The following is a 16918-nucleotide window of genomic DNA, read 5'->3' as shown; positions in this document are numbered from 1 at the left end:
TGGCTCACAAGTCACAGGATGATCTCCTGATTCTCACATCATCAAGTAAAGGAAATTTAATTTACTGCCCCAAAGCCCCTGCTAGTCCCTGCTTGCTATGTAGCTTTTTTTGGTTATGTTCTGAGTGCATAAACCTTTTCAGGCCACGTCATTACTGAGCCCCAACTTCCTTTAACTGGGACCTCATCACCTTAAATGCGCTTTGATCTTTGCTGGCTTGTTTCCATTAGACATTCTGTGGCTGTGAATTTGGAACTGCTCAGTTTCATCCCAGTGTTGCTATTGGGTAGTTTTAATAACGCTTTGCAATCTCATAGAGCACCTTGGCAATACTAAGTTAGGTAATTCTTCTAGTAGTGCTGTGTATGAGAACTAAATGAAAGCATATTCAAAGATGTAGTTATCTTCTAAGGGACCAAAAAGGATAGTCTTGTTTTTCGCTTCACTCCTTGATAGAGAAAGCCACAACTGAAAAAAATGCAGATACTGGAAAATCAGGGTAAATATAGTTGAATAAAATCTTGTTGAAAACATTATCGTCGATATATTCAGGGCTAAGCATTGTCTTGGATCTTGTGTAAGGAATTCTGTAAGAAGGGTAGTACCAAGTGTTACTGCTCCGATGCTATGCATTAGAGCTTTATCTCTCCTCGGTATTGCTGTCCAGGGGTACTCTCCCGTATTATGGATCTAGCTTATACTGCTACTAACAGGAACAGGCTTTAACCCTGCATGTCTTTTACCCTGCTCCTGGTGGACGGGCTTGGCTTCTAAGATTGATGTAGTTTAATTTTTCAAGATCCAGGTCACAAGCAAATATTTTTCCTCTTCACTAGTGCCATTGAGAAGGCATTCACCACTTCTTTTAGAGTTTGGTATCAGATGGAAAATGCTTTCCTGAACAAAGAGCAAGGAAGACCATGCCCCGGGCACCTGACTTCAGTCTGGATGTGGTACTGCGGATGCTGCTGAAAGAGAGACTGATCACTTGAAAGATCATGAGGTTTGTGTGATGTTTCATCAGCTATCCGCTTGTTCATCCATGTGAAACATAGGTAAAAAGATCATGCTGTATTTTAATACCTTGCTCTTTCAAAATCAGAGCATAATTTTCCAAACTATGTAAGTTGCTCTGCATGTTTTTCTCATCTGAACAATATTTAGCCCCACTGGCACTTTTTAACTTCCTGCATATTTTAAAACTGCTGCAGATTTTTAAATCTTTCCTATTTCATATAGCTTTCACTGTCTGAATCCTTGAAAAAAACTTGAAGTTCCCTGTGCTTACACTTTTGAGAGATGAAGCTGTGCCAGAATGCCTTCACTGATCCTGAAAATGGTAATTAAAGAAATGGAAGTTACACGTATGCACCAGGAACCTGGGGAGCTGTGATGTTTCTAGCTGCAAATAGTTACGTGGCCTAGGAAAGTTTAGCAGGCTGACTGTTGATAAGAAATATGGACCGAAGGAAGTACTTATCTTTCTTTCCCCATTATTATGACTATTTTCAGTATTACTTTTGGTCACACATGGCTTCTCAGAGGAAAGCCCCCAGTTAATTCTCTTACTGGTCTCTACTCTCCACAAGTTTATGTGACAATCCTAGCTGTAGAAGGAGAAGAGAAAGAGGGGTTATAGTCGGGAGAAAGGACCAGAAGGCTGCTGGGTAAATAAATGCCTACTTAGACATGGTGAGAATTTCTTTTACCTCCATGGAAAATGCTAATTAAAAATTAAATTCAGAAAAATCACTGGGGTTTTTTCATTCTCAGGAACTGAACTCCAGGAAAGGGTCATTTTTTCACCTTAGCCCAGTTTATCTATATTTTGGCTTTCCGGAGAAAAATATATTTTTTAAAAAAGAGCTTTACTCAGAAAAGCATTTGGCTAAAGCATGCTCTAGTTTCTCTTCAGATCATATGAATCTTTCATATAAATAGACTGCTGTCTGTTTGAAAAAAGTTTTGAAATAAAATTGCTGGCCAGCCTGTCTTTGTACTCGGCACTGCAGCTGGTCTGAGGCCTCAGGTCAGACTGAACATCGATTGCAGTCACGCTGCAAATGACCTGCCTCCAGCAGTTCTGAAGGGTGCTGGTTTTTCACCATACATATTTTTGTCTTGGTAGTTCCTTGCATGTGGCACCTTTGCATGTTACCAAAACACCTCTCCTATGCTGTATATAGGTAGCACTGCAAGTGCTGTGTCTCTCCAGGTAAGAAAGCAGGCTGCCTAGGAGGATGAAAACCTAAGCCCCGGGCATCAAGCTGAGTTGTGCTCAATAGAGGAATTTAACAGGCATAAAGAGAGCCTAGCACAGTTTCTGTGATTCCCAGGGTGCTGATGTACTCCTAGCAAGTGTTACAGCAGCTCACTGCTGCTCTGGCTTGGCCTGGCTCATGATCGTTCATGGCACTACACTTACGTTGGTTAGTGCTCCCCAGTGCCCTTCTGCAAGCGCTTTCTCCCTAAAGGGCATGTACCCTGGGCATTAACAGCACACAGAATTTATCTTGTCTTCTCAACACTACCTGAAGATACCTGCTTCTTGGAACAGGCTTATGGCTTCTTTGTGTTCCTGGAGCTGTGCACATGTGCTGTTTAGACAACCAGGATCCAGTCTAGAAGAACTCGGTAGGAGAGCCATGAGATCAGCTTCTCTCTTTAGCGAGGAATTTCTATTAAAGTTTGTATTTTTGTTGAATGTGTGAGTTGGAGTGAAAGGACACGTTTAGCTGATGATGTCTAGAAACACAGTCCTGTGTTGGTTGAGTTGTAGCATCAATGGTGATGAAGGTCATGCATTGCTGATCTCAAGCAAGGACACTTTCTGCAGCTAATCTTTGAATAAATGAGCATATCCTCTAACAGACACCCTGAAGACATTTCTGTGTATTCTGAAACAAGTGTTGTAGCCTGGTATTTTTCCTAACAAGCAATTAATTAGTTATAATAAATGATAGTTTTATTCTTCTTCCACCATCATCTTGTTGTAAATAATTTTTTCAGTCCATCACAAATCTGTTGAGAACATTCAGAGAGAAAGAAAAACCTAAAAAGCCATTGCACCCAAAAGGCTGCTCTGCCTCACTGGTCGTTCTCACAGCCGTTAGCTACTCAGTGCCCCAGTTCAGGAGAGATGGCCTCTGAAAAGATTTCTGTTGTTTTCTAGAAACCTTTTTATAAGAACAGTATCAAAAAGATGACAGGGAACATCCATATATATTATTAACTGTTAATACCAATACCCTCTTTTGGTCTTTTTATAAGCGATGCCAGGTGAAGAAATCTGTGACGACCTGCAACAGAGCAACCTACTTAGCTCTGCTTTGAGGTGGGCCTGTTCTTAAGTAAAGGACAGCTCAAAACTTTTTGCAAATGCTATTCAGTAACTACTTTTTTTTTTTTTTAATCATAGAGACAGTGCTGGGTTTTGTAGATGTCTTTCTTGCCTGCAATTGGTAATAGTTTTTCAGATGATGGAAAATGGAATTGTGTAAGAAACTTTCACTTGCTGTTTCTCTGATTGCCTTTTACATTTTGCCTGGAAAAATATCTATTAACTTTGTTTAATTTTTTTAAATAGCTTCTCTGCTGCCTTTTTCTTTTGTAGGGCCATATATACTGGCGCATTCATGTACAGTATGCTGCTGGCTCTGCATCATTCAGCTATGACCCTTCTCAGAAAAACGTGAAAAAAATTTCAATTGCAAACCCAACCCTTCACCTCTGGATTAATCCTTCTGCACTGTAGATAACTAACTCAATTGACATTTCTTGTGGCTCTTACAAAGTTGTGCCTCATTTCTCTCCATTAGCAGTCAAAGCCAGGGGTGAATGAGCTCTTAACTGTTTGACTCAAGTTTCATGTCTGAAGTGTGGTGGGATGAATCCAGGTTACTGCTTCATGCCCTTTGTGCATCTGTAGTGGAGTTAAAAATAGCATCACAGAGCACAGGACCCAGTCTTGTGTGTTGGAGGCTGCTCTTGTTCACAGTAGGGCTTGCAGCAGCATTTCCTGTGTGCTCTTTGAGTCCCCTCTAAAAGCAGAACTAGTTTTTCCAGACAGGCTTTTTCCTCGTGCTTATTGCCCTGTCCTTGCTCTGTGAACTGCAGTGAATCAATTGCCCCATCCCTGATTTGCTATTATCCTCTTTTTGCTGATAGGAAATTGAGGGAAGGAGAAAGTAAGAGCAAAAATATCCATGAGATTTGGGCTTTTGGGGTGGTAAGGTTACCTGCACTTTTAGGACTCGTCCTTCTCTTGCTGAGATACAGCCCTTTTCCGGGAAAGTGTTTGGGTACAAGACTCTGTGTCCATATAGCTAAATAGAACAACATCCAGTAGTGTGCTTAAGCACTGGACAGCAATTATCCATATCACTTATTTGGCAGGTTGCTCCCTGCTGCGGCTGGGCATGCCCGTTGGCAGTCTGTGTGGCTAAGGGAAGATGATGCTCCAAAGACCATCCCTCACAGGCGGGATGGAAAACACTGTGCAGTGTCTGACTCCCTCCTCAAACCCCCAACAGACTCCTTGCTTCTTCAGGCACTCCTGTATGCCCTTGCGCCATGCTGCATGGCATGTATATTTCACATGCACTCGCTATAAAATTATCACTCTGCTGAAATCACATGATGTGTTTAAGTCCCATGATTTCAGACATTTTTAATTAAACACCATCCCATGTCCCAGTGATGTCTTAAGGCCACAAAGCATTACGTGGGCCCTAGAGGACATGCACGGCCAAGTCTGTGCAGTCTGGATGTGACCCGCTGTGGGTCACCCGGCCTCAGCCTCCATCCTGTTGTTATTTAGCAGTACAGATACAGGCAGAGAGGCTGAAGCTCTGGAGCCAGGTACCTCTGTGGGAAAAGGACAGATGATGGGGGTGCTGACTGCAAGACCTGGAGCTGAGGGAGCTCCTGGTGTTTAGGACAAATGGGGAAGAGCCATCTACAGTACAGTGGCACTGGCAAAAGGTTCCTGTCTGGGCCAACAGTAATGTCATTTTGGGATTTATGCAAGCTGATGGTGCTGCTAAAAAGTGATACCCTGAAGGGAAAGGTGAAACAGCCATTGGCTGTTGGAATTTATCTGTGCTAGTTGTCCAGGTCTCCAGCCTGTAGTCTAGAGCAAAAGCTACCTGATTCATATGTCCTATTTTAGGTGTTTAAAAGATCTTTAGAACTTAGTGAAGCGAAGCACACTCTGAAATCTGGTAGAGAACTACACTTGAATGAATAGCTCTCCCCTTTGTGCTGGGACTTCTGGAGAGAGTTGACAGCCTGAGCCTGTTTTGACTTCCCCCGCCCCCCCCCCCTCCCATTTCTATTTGGTACCAGAGTTAAATGCAGCATAAGTTGTGCTCAGAAGGTACTTCTGCACATTTGACACTTCTCCACACTCTGGCACTGGCAGCTAGAACAAAGCCAGAGTGAATGAACTTGATCACAGATGTGAATATCTGCCTGTATCAGAATACCAAAAGAGGGGAAGTTATTTTTGATAATTTTCGTTCATGCAAATTTGCAAGGCTTTTTCCCCACAGAAATAGAAAACGGGAAGTACTTTTTGGTCAGACATGTTCTCTGTAAATTCTGTGGTTTGTGCTCTGTACAACTGTAGTTACTGACTAGCAACAAGTGGTTACTGTTTTCTATTACTATTTTTAGAGCCTAGAAATAACTGGTGCAATAAAAGTAGAGGGGAAAAATAATGTAGTGTTTCAGACTTGTTTTGAATGTTTGTGCAATGTTTTGAAATCAACTACCTGAAGTCAGAGGCTCATGCACTAAGCTCTGGTATACCTGGTAATACTGGCAAGAGTTGGGTATATATGTCTGCCATGTGGGAAGTTAACAGCAAATCTCAGGTGACAGGTCTTGCAAATAAACAGGCATGACATCTGTAGATCACAACCTGTACCAAAACCCAGTAGCTGAATTTCATAAGGCTCTCTAGGAGGCATAAGCCTGAAATTTTCAGTAGTAAGCCACTAGCCTTAAGCTCTAACAGATGGAAATTAGTGAGACTATCAAGCAATGAATGCAGAATTAGGACCTGCCAACAGATCACTGAATGCTAATACTTTACTCCTGGCTTTGCCCTTGCAATGCTGGGCAGTGGTGAAGGTCCCTCTGTAACTAATTTAACTTTTGAAACTCCATTTCCTTGTCTGCAAAATAAGACAGTGAGTGATGATGTTTGCAGAAAAGATCCACTGATGAGAAGAACTAGATTCCAACTTGGGGTATGGTTTCTTGCCCACGTACTGAGCAAGCCTTTTCTTTGTTCTTTTGTAATGGACTGCTTGTCCTTTCCTTCACCTTGCATGTGGTGTTCCTTTAAATCAGGGGTCCTCAAACTACGGCCCACGGGGCGGATACGGCGCCCCCAGGGTTCACAATCCGGCCCCCAGTATTTACAGAACAACCCCCCCCCGCCCCAAGCCGGGGTTGGGGGTTGAAACCAAGCAGCCGCAGAGGGCTGCCTGCCACTTCATCCGCACGCCGGCCCCCTGGTTATGAAGTTTGAGGACCCCTGCTCTAGAGGCAACCAAGTAAGAAGGGCTGCATGAGACAGCCTCAATCATACCTGTATTCCTGTGCTGAGTATTATCTGTTAGTGAACAATAAAAGGGTTTCCACTGAGCCCAGTGATAGACTCAGCAGATCACTCTTTGGATGTACCTTGCTCTCTTCATTGTCTAGGTACAGTAGCAGTTAATTCCCTCTGAATATGGTCCATAAAGTCAAATCAAAAGCCAATACCCTTATTTTGCTTGTTTCATGAAAGCTGAGTGAGATAAATGTTTATGTGATTTTCATTTGGAATCCGAATTCCACTAGGTTCACTGAAATGTTTAATCAGCATTGCTCAAATGTTTCAGCAGCTTCCTACTGAACCTCAAGACTGTAATAAAACCTGAAACAGAGCAATTTATTTGCAGGCCATTAAGACAATTCAGAAAATTATCTTCTTTTCAGAAATGCATCCTACAGGAGCACGGGAAGTAATAGCTTTCCATTTCACCCGCAAAGAAAATTAAATTTCATTTTTAGTTAGACTTTTGCACATTCACATCCTTCCTCTCTAGGGAACTTGTTTTTCTAATAGCTACAAAGCTTTCCAGGCTCCCAGAAAGAAGCCAGAAAGGACTTTAACAAGCAGATGTTTCCATAGGACATCAGGGTTATGCATGTAATGCCCCATCTGTAGCTCAAACATTGTACCAAAGTCTCCTGCTCCAGCAGTGCAGCCTGCCAGTGTGGAGGCCCTGGGGAGGACCAGGGGCTTTAGGTGGATGTTCTGGTTCCCTTCCACCAACGCAGCATGCACCAGATGAGGCTAAGCAAAACTCACCTACTTTCCCTGCTTAGTTCTGCCACTATTTTTAAGCCTTAACTGCAAGAACCTCTGTCCTAGCCTTTACTGGGCTAGCAAATGCCCATCTGATGTTTTATTGCATTTCTACAAACATCCACTGATGACCAAGCGCTCCATCTACAGAGTGATGTAGGACCAAGACCCAGAAAGGACTGAGCCTGAATTTTGTTGCCCACTTCCCAGTCTGCAGGAGTAGAGTTCATCTCTGTTCCCTCTCTGCCAATTGCCTCCTAACCTTGGAGGTTTCTAACCGCCATAGGCATCCTCATCTGTTACTAAGATGTCCTGCAGGTATCTTCAAAAGTTACTTTTGGTAGGGCCAAGCAGGAAACCTGCTTTGCTTGTGTGACAGGCTGTACTGGGTCTGGCTGGGAGGGAGTTAATTTTCTTCATAGCAGCCTGTATGGTGCTGCATGAAAACCAGATTGGTTCTGGTGGTGTATGGGGTGTAGATGGCAAGGTTTTGATACTAGGGGCAAGGGGGTGGGTATGCAGGAGTGGCCTCTGTGAGCAGAGGCTGGTGTTGCCCCTGTGCTGGACACAGCTGGTTCTAGCCAGCTCTGCAATGCACCCACAGCAGGACCCAGCTGAGTCCATCAGCCAGGCTGGCAACACCTCTGTGAAAGCACATTTAAGCGCAAAAAATGCCCCAGAGGGGGAAGAGGGAACAAAAGGAGTGAGAAGCAGCAAAGAGAACACCAAGGTCAAAAAAGGAGGGGGAGGACGTGCTCCACTGTACTGAAGCAGATATCCACCACTGCAGCCTGGGGAGGACCCAAGCTGAAGCAAAGGAAAAGTGTGACAAGGAAGAAGCAGCAGAGAGAAACCCCTCTGTGCTGCTTGGGGTGAGGGGAAGAGTCTGGAGTGGAGGAATAAAGTTGAGTCTGGGAAAGGGGGCAAGAAAGGTATTGGTTTAATGTCTGTCTCCTTATTTCTCACTACCTAAATCGGTAATTAAATATCTATTTTAACTGGCAAGATATCAAGTTAATTTAGAATCAGAGAATGTTTTGAGTTGGAAGGAACCTCAAAGATCATCTAGTTCCAACCCCTGGCCATGGGCAGGGACACCTTCCACTAGACCAGGTTTCTCAAAGCCCCATCCAACTTGATCTTGAAAACTTTCAGGGATGGGGCATCCACAGCTTCTCTGGGAAACCTGTTCCAGTGTCTTGCCACTCTCATCATAAAAAAGTCTTCCTTATATCCAATCTAAATCTACCCTCTTTTAGTTTAACACTGTTGCCCCTTGTCCTGTCACTACAGGCTGCGGTAAAAAGCCTTTCTCCACAGAATCATACTTATTTAGGTTGGAAAGGATCTCTAAGATTGAGTCCAACCATTAATCTAACACTGTCAAGTCCACCTTTCTTATAAGCCCTCTTTCTGTATTGGAAGGCCACAATAAGGTCTCTCCCTGGAGCCTTCTCTTCCTCAGACAGAACAACCTCAACTCTCTCAGCCTTTATTCAATGGTGAGACTTTCCAGCCCTCTGACCATTTTTGTGCCCATTTTCCATTTCTTACCCCAAGTGGAATCTTTTCCCCGTGACAGTAATTGCTAAGTGATCTCCCTGTCTTTAGCTCAGCTCATGAGCTTTCTTGTTCCTGTTTTTTGCCTTATTTTCTGCCCCATCCTGCTGGGGGTGTGAGGGTAGAGAGTGAGCAGCTGGGTGGGAATTTGACAACTGGTCGAGGCTAATCCACCAGAGGTAGCATCCTTGGAGCAGATTTAAAATACAACCATAGCATTGGTTTCTGCTAAAATGGCTCCTCTTGCGGCTGTTTGCCCATGACACACGTTCAGTCCCTTCCTCACTTAAAAGGAGCCAAATTCTTACCACGCTGCCCTGTTGGCTATGTACCGGTCTGGCTTTCTGCCTTGTCTATTAAAGTTGCGACTTTTTAAAAAAACATTAAATGTTGGCTGGACCAGAGATGGTAGGGAAGTGTAAGTGGTGCACTGACTTGGCAGGTTGATGCTGGCTACTGTCCTGATCAACTGTATCATGTGGACAAGTCGTTGAAGGAAATGTATAAACAGTCCATGGGGCAGGGATTAGGATCTGGGGGATCCCTTCATCCATCTGTGCAACAGATCTGCTCAGCAGGCTGAAGAGTTATACTCCCTTTTTGTCTCTTGGGAGATTCAAGGATATCAGGTTTTGCATTGAGAGCTAGTAATGCAGGGAAATTATTTGGTGAAAAAGGACTCTGTCTTCTAGGGACTAGAATTTCCTAAGTGTCTTTGGCATACAGCAGGTCTACAGAGCTCAAAGAGATCATGCCTGCTTGCATCACGGAGTTCAAGTCCTTGCTCCAAATCAGCCAGAAGTGGTGATTTGAAATTGTCTAACCATTAGCTGGACCTGTTTCTCTTTGGCTTTAAACAGTGAGTCTCAGAAATGGGCTCACAGCTGACATTTCTAAGCAGATATAACTGTATGTTCTTCTTAGTGGCCTTCCCTGTTGGCTAGGCTCAGACAGCACTTTGCTTGGCTTGCTTGTTTGCAGTGAGGTGAGCTCCACTTTCTACTGCTCCGTGACATTAACTGGGGAGCCCCAAACACCTTACCCAGGACTGTGAGGTCTCTCCACTTCGGACTAATTCTGTTCCCCTTTGGATTTAGCCCTCAGGTCAAAGTATCAAATTTGTCTTCCTTGTGATTAATCCTAGTTTTAAAAAACAGGTCTCTAGAAACGTGAATCATTAGTGTGTTTTATCCTCTAATTTTGCACATTACATAGGGGCAGGTCGGAGACTGCAGCTTCTGAGCTAAACAAATCTGAGACTTTTGCAGAGACCTAACAGCATTCTCAGAGTTCCCTTCCGATCCTCTCTTCCTGTGCTAATCCAAACAGTCTCTTAAGTCAGCAGGATTGTGCTCCTCTTAATTCCAGCAAGACTCTGCTACCCATTCTGCATTTCAGTACTCTGGGCACTACCCCATCAATTGTCTTCTCATGGAGAAAAGACAGCTTTTTCTTGTATTACCATCACTCCTGGAAAATAAAGCATAGAATAGAAGAGAAGAGAAGAGAATATTTCAGTTGGAAGGGACCCACAACAATTATCTAGTCCAACTGCTGACAAACATCTAGTCCACTTCAGGGCTGACCAAATTAAGGGCACTGCCCAAGTGTCTCTTAAACACTGACAGGCTTGGGGCATCGACCACCTCTCTAGGAAGCCTGTTCCAGTGTTTGACCACCTTCTCAGTAAAGAAATGCTTCCTAATGTCTCCAATCCCTGCCCTGGAGACAGGGTATGCTAATAAGCTACTTTTGCCATGGGTATACTGGGAAATATCTTTACTTAATTAGCTTCATGGATTATAATATTTACTCACAATCACACGTGGAGGTGCACTTGGGTTTGGGAAAAAGCTGTATTGTATGTGAAAGGGTTAAACTGAATCAGTTCTTCCTGCAGAGTAGCCAGATGTGGTTGTTTTCCTCTCCGGGCAGACAAGCCTGGCAGTAGCCCTATGAGGATATAAATCACTGTGAAGACTTTCTGTGAAGCTCAGCACTGTGGGCTGATAAGATCCCAGTTTCATCTTTGATCAGCTGTGAAGCCAAGGCTGGCAAGGACATGGTCTTGTGCTACCTGCAGACTTGTTTGGGGGGTTGGGGTGATTTCTTTAACTTCTTCATGTCTTAGTTCCAAGTTCCTAAGTATAGTTTGGTTTTGGCTGTAGACCATTAGTTGAAGTACTAAGTGGCTGTTTTCTGTGAGTTTCCTCTGAATCATGAAGAGGAATCTGACAGTAAAGCAGCGAGGACTGGAAGAAATAACCAGAGTCCCAGGTGCTACTTATAGCCTCTTCAGACTAATTTTTGAAGTTGTCTTTTTAGAAGTTATCAATTATTCAGGTACCAACAAAAGACATAAAATATATTTTAAAGTACTAAGTTTTCTGTTCTTTCAGCAGCAATGGCTCTCTGTACATAAAATCCTAGAGAGACTGGGTGAAAACAAGAGCAAACAACAACAATACTTTTCAGCCACTGGTGACTGATCAGATGAGCACAAGCTGTTTATCCATCTCTGCTGCCACTCTTTCTCAGCAGTAATGTTTCTGACTAAAACCTTTGTTTTCAAGTTTTGTGTATGGCTTGAATCCCTCTCTCTGGGAATGTGCAGTGCTGAGTGATGCAGCTATTTTTTTCCAATTAACCCAGTCTTATTTCCTACATCCTAAAATGTCCTGATGGCATATGCACCTGTTCTGGGGTCATCATGCCCTTTTGCTTGACTCTGATCAGGCACACATGCTGCTATGTAAGGATCAGCAAACACACCCCTTCTCGACCATTATCTCAAACCTGTGTTCTGTTCTCTTCTAATTTGGGAATTTGGGAGAAAAACAAAACCTCTGCGACATTAACTTGGTGAATACTTTTGTTTAAGTTGAATTCTCTTGAAAGGCAGAAGTAGGCTGGAACTGAAACTTCACAGCTGAAGTAATATTTCAACTATATCTGATTTGTTGGGCTGTACCTTGCTTGAAGGTAATTTAGACCCACTGCATCTTTAGCTGATACACAGAGGGTTAGAGTTGCAGCTGCCTTGTGAAAACACTGATTTGATTCATATGCTAGTAATATTTCTCTTCCATCTTCTCCACCTCTTGCTTGGTTGAAAACTTCTGATATTGGTCTGCATGTGTCAGCTGATAGCAAATTTCTTTGGCACATCCACATGAAGCTTGTGGATAATGTTTACTGCTCCTCAGGCTATAACAGTAATTATGCTTCAAATGGCAGAGTGATACCTCTAAATATTGGAAATTTCTCTTAAATATGAAACCTGTGACAAGGCATCTTCTAACCATGTAGTAATTACATATGTATACATAAACTTCTCCTTGATTTTATTTATGTGTTAAAAAGATCATTCGTATTAAACCTTGTTCTGATTTAAGTATTAGTTCTTAAATGCTGTTTTTGGATGTTAGTGATTTAATTCTTACCACACAAGGAAATGCTTTTACCCCAAAGCACAGATGGGAAACCTGTGGCAGAGAACTCCTGTGTGGCCGCAAACAGGGAGGACTTGGTGAATAAGACAGAGGAAGGCCGTGGGGGGGGATGGCTGTGCTGGAGTTCCATCTACCCAAGCAGAGATAATGGGTTTTGAATTGAGGTGTGGGGGAATCGTTGGTTCTCATACTGCTTACAACAGAGGAAAGCAGGAGCCCTCACTCTCTGCTTTTCAGTGCCACCTTGTAAACACAGCTTGAGGACCTGGCTAGTGCAGAGCTAGGATCATCAAAATTCATTATTTAAATAGATACAGTGACTATCTTATTGAATCTCAATGAACTGTTTATGTGTGAACCTTCATTTGAAATGTTACCCCTAATCAAACACCAGGAGAAAAGAAGCCTTCATGTTTTCATTGAGCTCCAGTGCTTCATTTTATCTCATGATACAGTTTCCCTATTTTATTTCCTTTGTATTGAGCCTCAGATCAAAGTGATAACTTTGTTAAAAAGCAATCAATTCTAATCAATTTCATACGCAGCAAAGGAATTGCTTTGACTAAATGAAAAGCTTTTAGCCAAGTCTCTGTGGCTATCAGACTGTGCTTGCTGGCACTGCTCTGTTCTGCGTGTCTCAGCTTCCCTCGGTCCCTGGGCAGTACAGGGCCTGCCTTGCAGCGCTGCTGGTATCTCTGTGCTCTTCCCGCTCTGGGAGTGTGAGCAGCTTTAGTCTACTCAGCTCGCACAAGAAAGGCCTGAATAATTACACCTTGGAGACTTTCCTAGAACGGAGGGTAAACAGCAGGCAAGTGGAATTTTATTCACTTCTAATCTAAGCAGAACTTACCCAGCTCTCGGTATCCAGCATGGAACATTTCAGTTTACTACTTTTTTCATTTACCACTGCTCAGTCCAAAACCAAGCAGTAAGTTGGTGCATGTGCTCAGCTCATTTACTTCCTGGGGCTTTCACATACCAGGGCCACATTTCTGGAATTCCTCCTATGCTTTAAAACATACAGCTTCAGTTATCTCCAAGCTTCTGGTATTGACTTTGTTCCAGTCACCAAATTTTACCTTTCTGCAGACCAGTTAGGACAAGATACTGCTCCTCCAGAGGAGGCTGCTGTGAGCAAGGTAGCCCACGGTTCAACAACTTAATTTACTATTCAAATTGTGCAGCTGATGTGGAATGCCAGGCAAGAAGGCAGTGACTGGCACTTGCGTTAGCATTAGCTTCAAGATGGGAAGCAGCCTTTGCTGCCTGGTTCTTCCTATTCTCCCCCAAAGGCTGTTTCTGATGTGCGCGAGCCTGCAAAAAGGAGCAGGGTACAAAAAGAGGGAAGAGCAAAATAAATACACAAGACAAAGGCTGAAGCATCAGAAGACTGTCACCTGCTGTAGCCACAACTCAGATTACCCAGTCATGCAGGACACTGGCAGCACTGCAAAGACGTGCACTCTTTGCCATAGCCAATGCAAATATTGCACCAATGTATATATCCTGGTTAGACAGGTAAAAAGTTACATTAAAATGATGAGCATTTTTATTGCATGGCCTCAGAATTCCCTATAGAAAAGCACCCTCAAAACTCCTTCAGGTCTCAAATGTAACTAATTACTGACCTCAGCAGTGAGCTAAAAGACAATAAAACTTTTATTTTTGCCTCTTTTAAATTAGCACAGTATTTGTCAGGCCTCAGATATCTTTGGTACAAAGGCACTATTTTAATAATTTTAAAATGATAAAATCTGACAAAAACTTGGTACAAAATGTCCTTATTATGTATTCTCACATGGTCTTGGGAGGACACTTGAGAATGATTGTAATGATATATGGACCTCGTACTCAAACTTAAAGGCAATAAATTATTTTAGTTCTTGAGCAGTGAGCAGCCAGTACCGCATCCTCAAAGAAGGCCAGAGAAGTGTTTTAAATGCTGTCAGTGGGAGTTTTAAATACACTCAGGACTTCGTTAGTGTTTGCATATTTTGTAAGACATTCAGATACTACTAAAGTGATGAGCAGCAAGATAAAACCACAAAGCAGAGTGGTAGTAATAACCACCACTGTAATAGCTGTAGTTGAGTTAAGGGACAAAGGCCTTTTATCAGAAGTAAATTGTTAAGAGTTTACACTCACCTGGACTTACTTGATATCATAGAATTCTGTGGTGAGCTGCCAGTAAAGTTAGCTCTCAGAAAGTGAATGTTAATGCAGAGTCCGTGGATTGCTTTGCCAGTGAAGTAGAAGTCCCATCTGCTTCGCGTTACCAGTAGGGATTTCAAAAAAGCTTGTCATGATCTGTATATGTTTCCATTGCACAAAAAGACCTCAGACCCACACAAGAAGCAAGTGCCTTGTAAAATGAGATTGTTGTTCATTACATAGAGATCATATTTCAAAAAAGTATGTAAATAACCCACAAAATTCAATCCCATTGAAGGTACAGGTTGTAAAGATCCTATTCCTACCTCTTGGTCTTAATGCTGCAGACTTCAAAACGCTTCTTAGTTAAGAACCATCCCTTATACCCAAAGTGAATTTGGGGTAACCATGCTTTAATTACATATTTAACTGTGAGGCTGGAACCCTTCCATCTCTTGAGTGAGAAACCTGCCTAAAATACATACCGACACAAGATACAGTCTCTTAAGTAAATGAAAGACAGCTTAGAAATTTTCTCATTGGATATTTGCCACTGAGACTAGAATAGCTCACAGGGGTCTTGTGGAAAACAGCAATGGCTTGAAAGATCTGACAACAGAACTGAATGCAAGAAAAGTAAATGTCTTAAATAAAGGGTCTGATCCAGCTATATTTAAGGAAGTTGTACCAGTGCTTGTGAAAGAATATTGAATTGAGCTCGGATAAGATTTGAGAAGTTGCTAATGGATTTTGATACTGCTGTTATAGCTTTTAATCTCATAGGTAGGCTGCTCTGACAAGAAGTGATCAGGAGCAGTCAGCATGGCTTCACCAAGGGAAAGTCATGTTTGAGAAACCTGATAAACCTCTACAACAAAGTGACTGTTACAGGTGATTGTCAAGAACAATGGATATTGTCTACCTTGGCTTCAGCTGTTGACATTGTCTTCCAGAAGATTCACATAGAAAAGCAGATGAAGTATTGTCTAAATAAGTAGACAGTGAGGTAGATTGAAAGTTGGCTGAATGGCCAGGCCCAGAGCGTGGTGATCAGTGGAACAAAGCTGGAGACCAGTAACTAGTGGTTTATCTGAGGGGTCAGCATTAGGTCCAATCCTGTCTAAGATCTTCATTAATGATCTGGCTGATGGGGCAGACTGCACCTTCAGCAAAACTGGGAAGAGTGGCTGATACACCAGAGGGTCATGCTGTCATCCAGAGGGACCTTGACAGATTGGTGAAATGGGCTGACAGGAAGCTCATCAAGTTCGACAAGAAGTGCAAAGTCCTGCACCTGGGGAGAAACAACCCCATGCAATATGTCCTGGAGGGCCACCCAGCTGAAAAGCAGCTCTGCAGAGAAGGACCTGGAAGTGCTGGTGGACAGCAAGTTGCCCATGAGCCAGCAGTGTGCCCTGGTGGCCAAGAAGGCCGGTGGGATCCTGGGGGGCATTAGGAGGAGCGTGGCCAGCAGGTCGAGGGAGGTGATCCTCCCCCCTCTATTCTGCCCCACTGAGGCAGCGTCTGGAGTGCTGTGTCCAGTTCTGGGCTCCCCAGTTCCAGAGAGATGGGGAGCTACTGGGGAGGGTCCAGCAGAGGGCTACGAAGATGATGAGGGGACTGGAGCATCTCCCTTGTGAGGAAAGGCTGAGAGAGCGGGGCCTCTGTAGCCTGGAGAAGAGAACACTGAGAGGGATCTTACCGATGTCTACAAACATCTTAAGGGCGGGTGCCAAGAGGATGGGGCCAGGCTCTTTTCAGTGGTGCCCAGCGACAGGCCAAGGGGCAACGGGCACAAACTGAAGCACGGGCAGTTCCTTCCATCTGAACGTGAGGAAGAACTTCTTTACCTTGAGGGTGCCAGGGCACTGGAACAGGCTGCCCAGAGTGGTTGTGGAGCCTCCTTCTCTGAGGACTTTATAAACCCTCCTGGATGTGATCCTGTGCAACCTGCTCTGGGTGAACCTGCTTTAGCAGGGCGGGGCTGGAGCAAATGATTTCCAGACGTCCTTCCAGCCTCAATCATTCTGTGATTCTGTGACCATTTGCTGTAACAGACTGAAGGCTGAGGATGAATTTATCATTTGATTCAAATTTAATATTGAACATCTTTGCTCAGCTAACAATATATGAGAACAATTTCTTGGTGTAATTCTTTTCCCAGATCAAATAGTTTGAACTGGAGTGTATTAAAGGAATCATTTGCCAGAGATCTTTGGGACTGAAGGAAGCACCTACAGGAAGAAGAATGCCTAAAAATAGATGTGGCAGATGAACATGAGCATTTCTGGGTGCCAGATTACATGTTATACAATCACGCTCATCCTTTGCGACCCACGACTTCCTCTGGATGCACACCTTGGCTTGGGCTACATGAAAACAGCCCTTTGGA

This window comes from Falco cherrug, chromosome 7 (genome assembly GCF_023634085.1).
Source record: "Falco cherrug isolate bFalChe1 chromosome 7, bFalChe1.pri, whole genome shotgun sequence".
NCBI lineage: Eukaryota > Metazoa > Chordata > Aves > Falconiformes > Falconidae > Falco > Falco cherrug.
The sequence above is the reverse complement of the archived record's forward strand: the minus strand, read 5'-3'. Positions refer to the sequence as shown.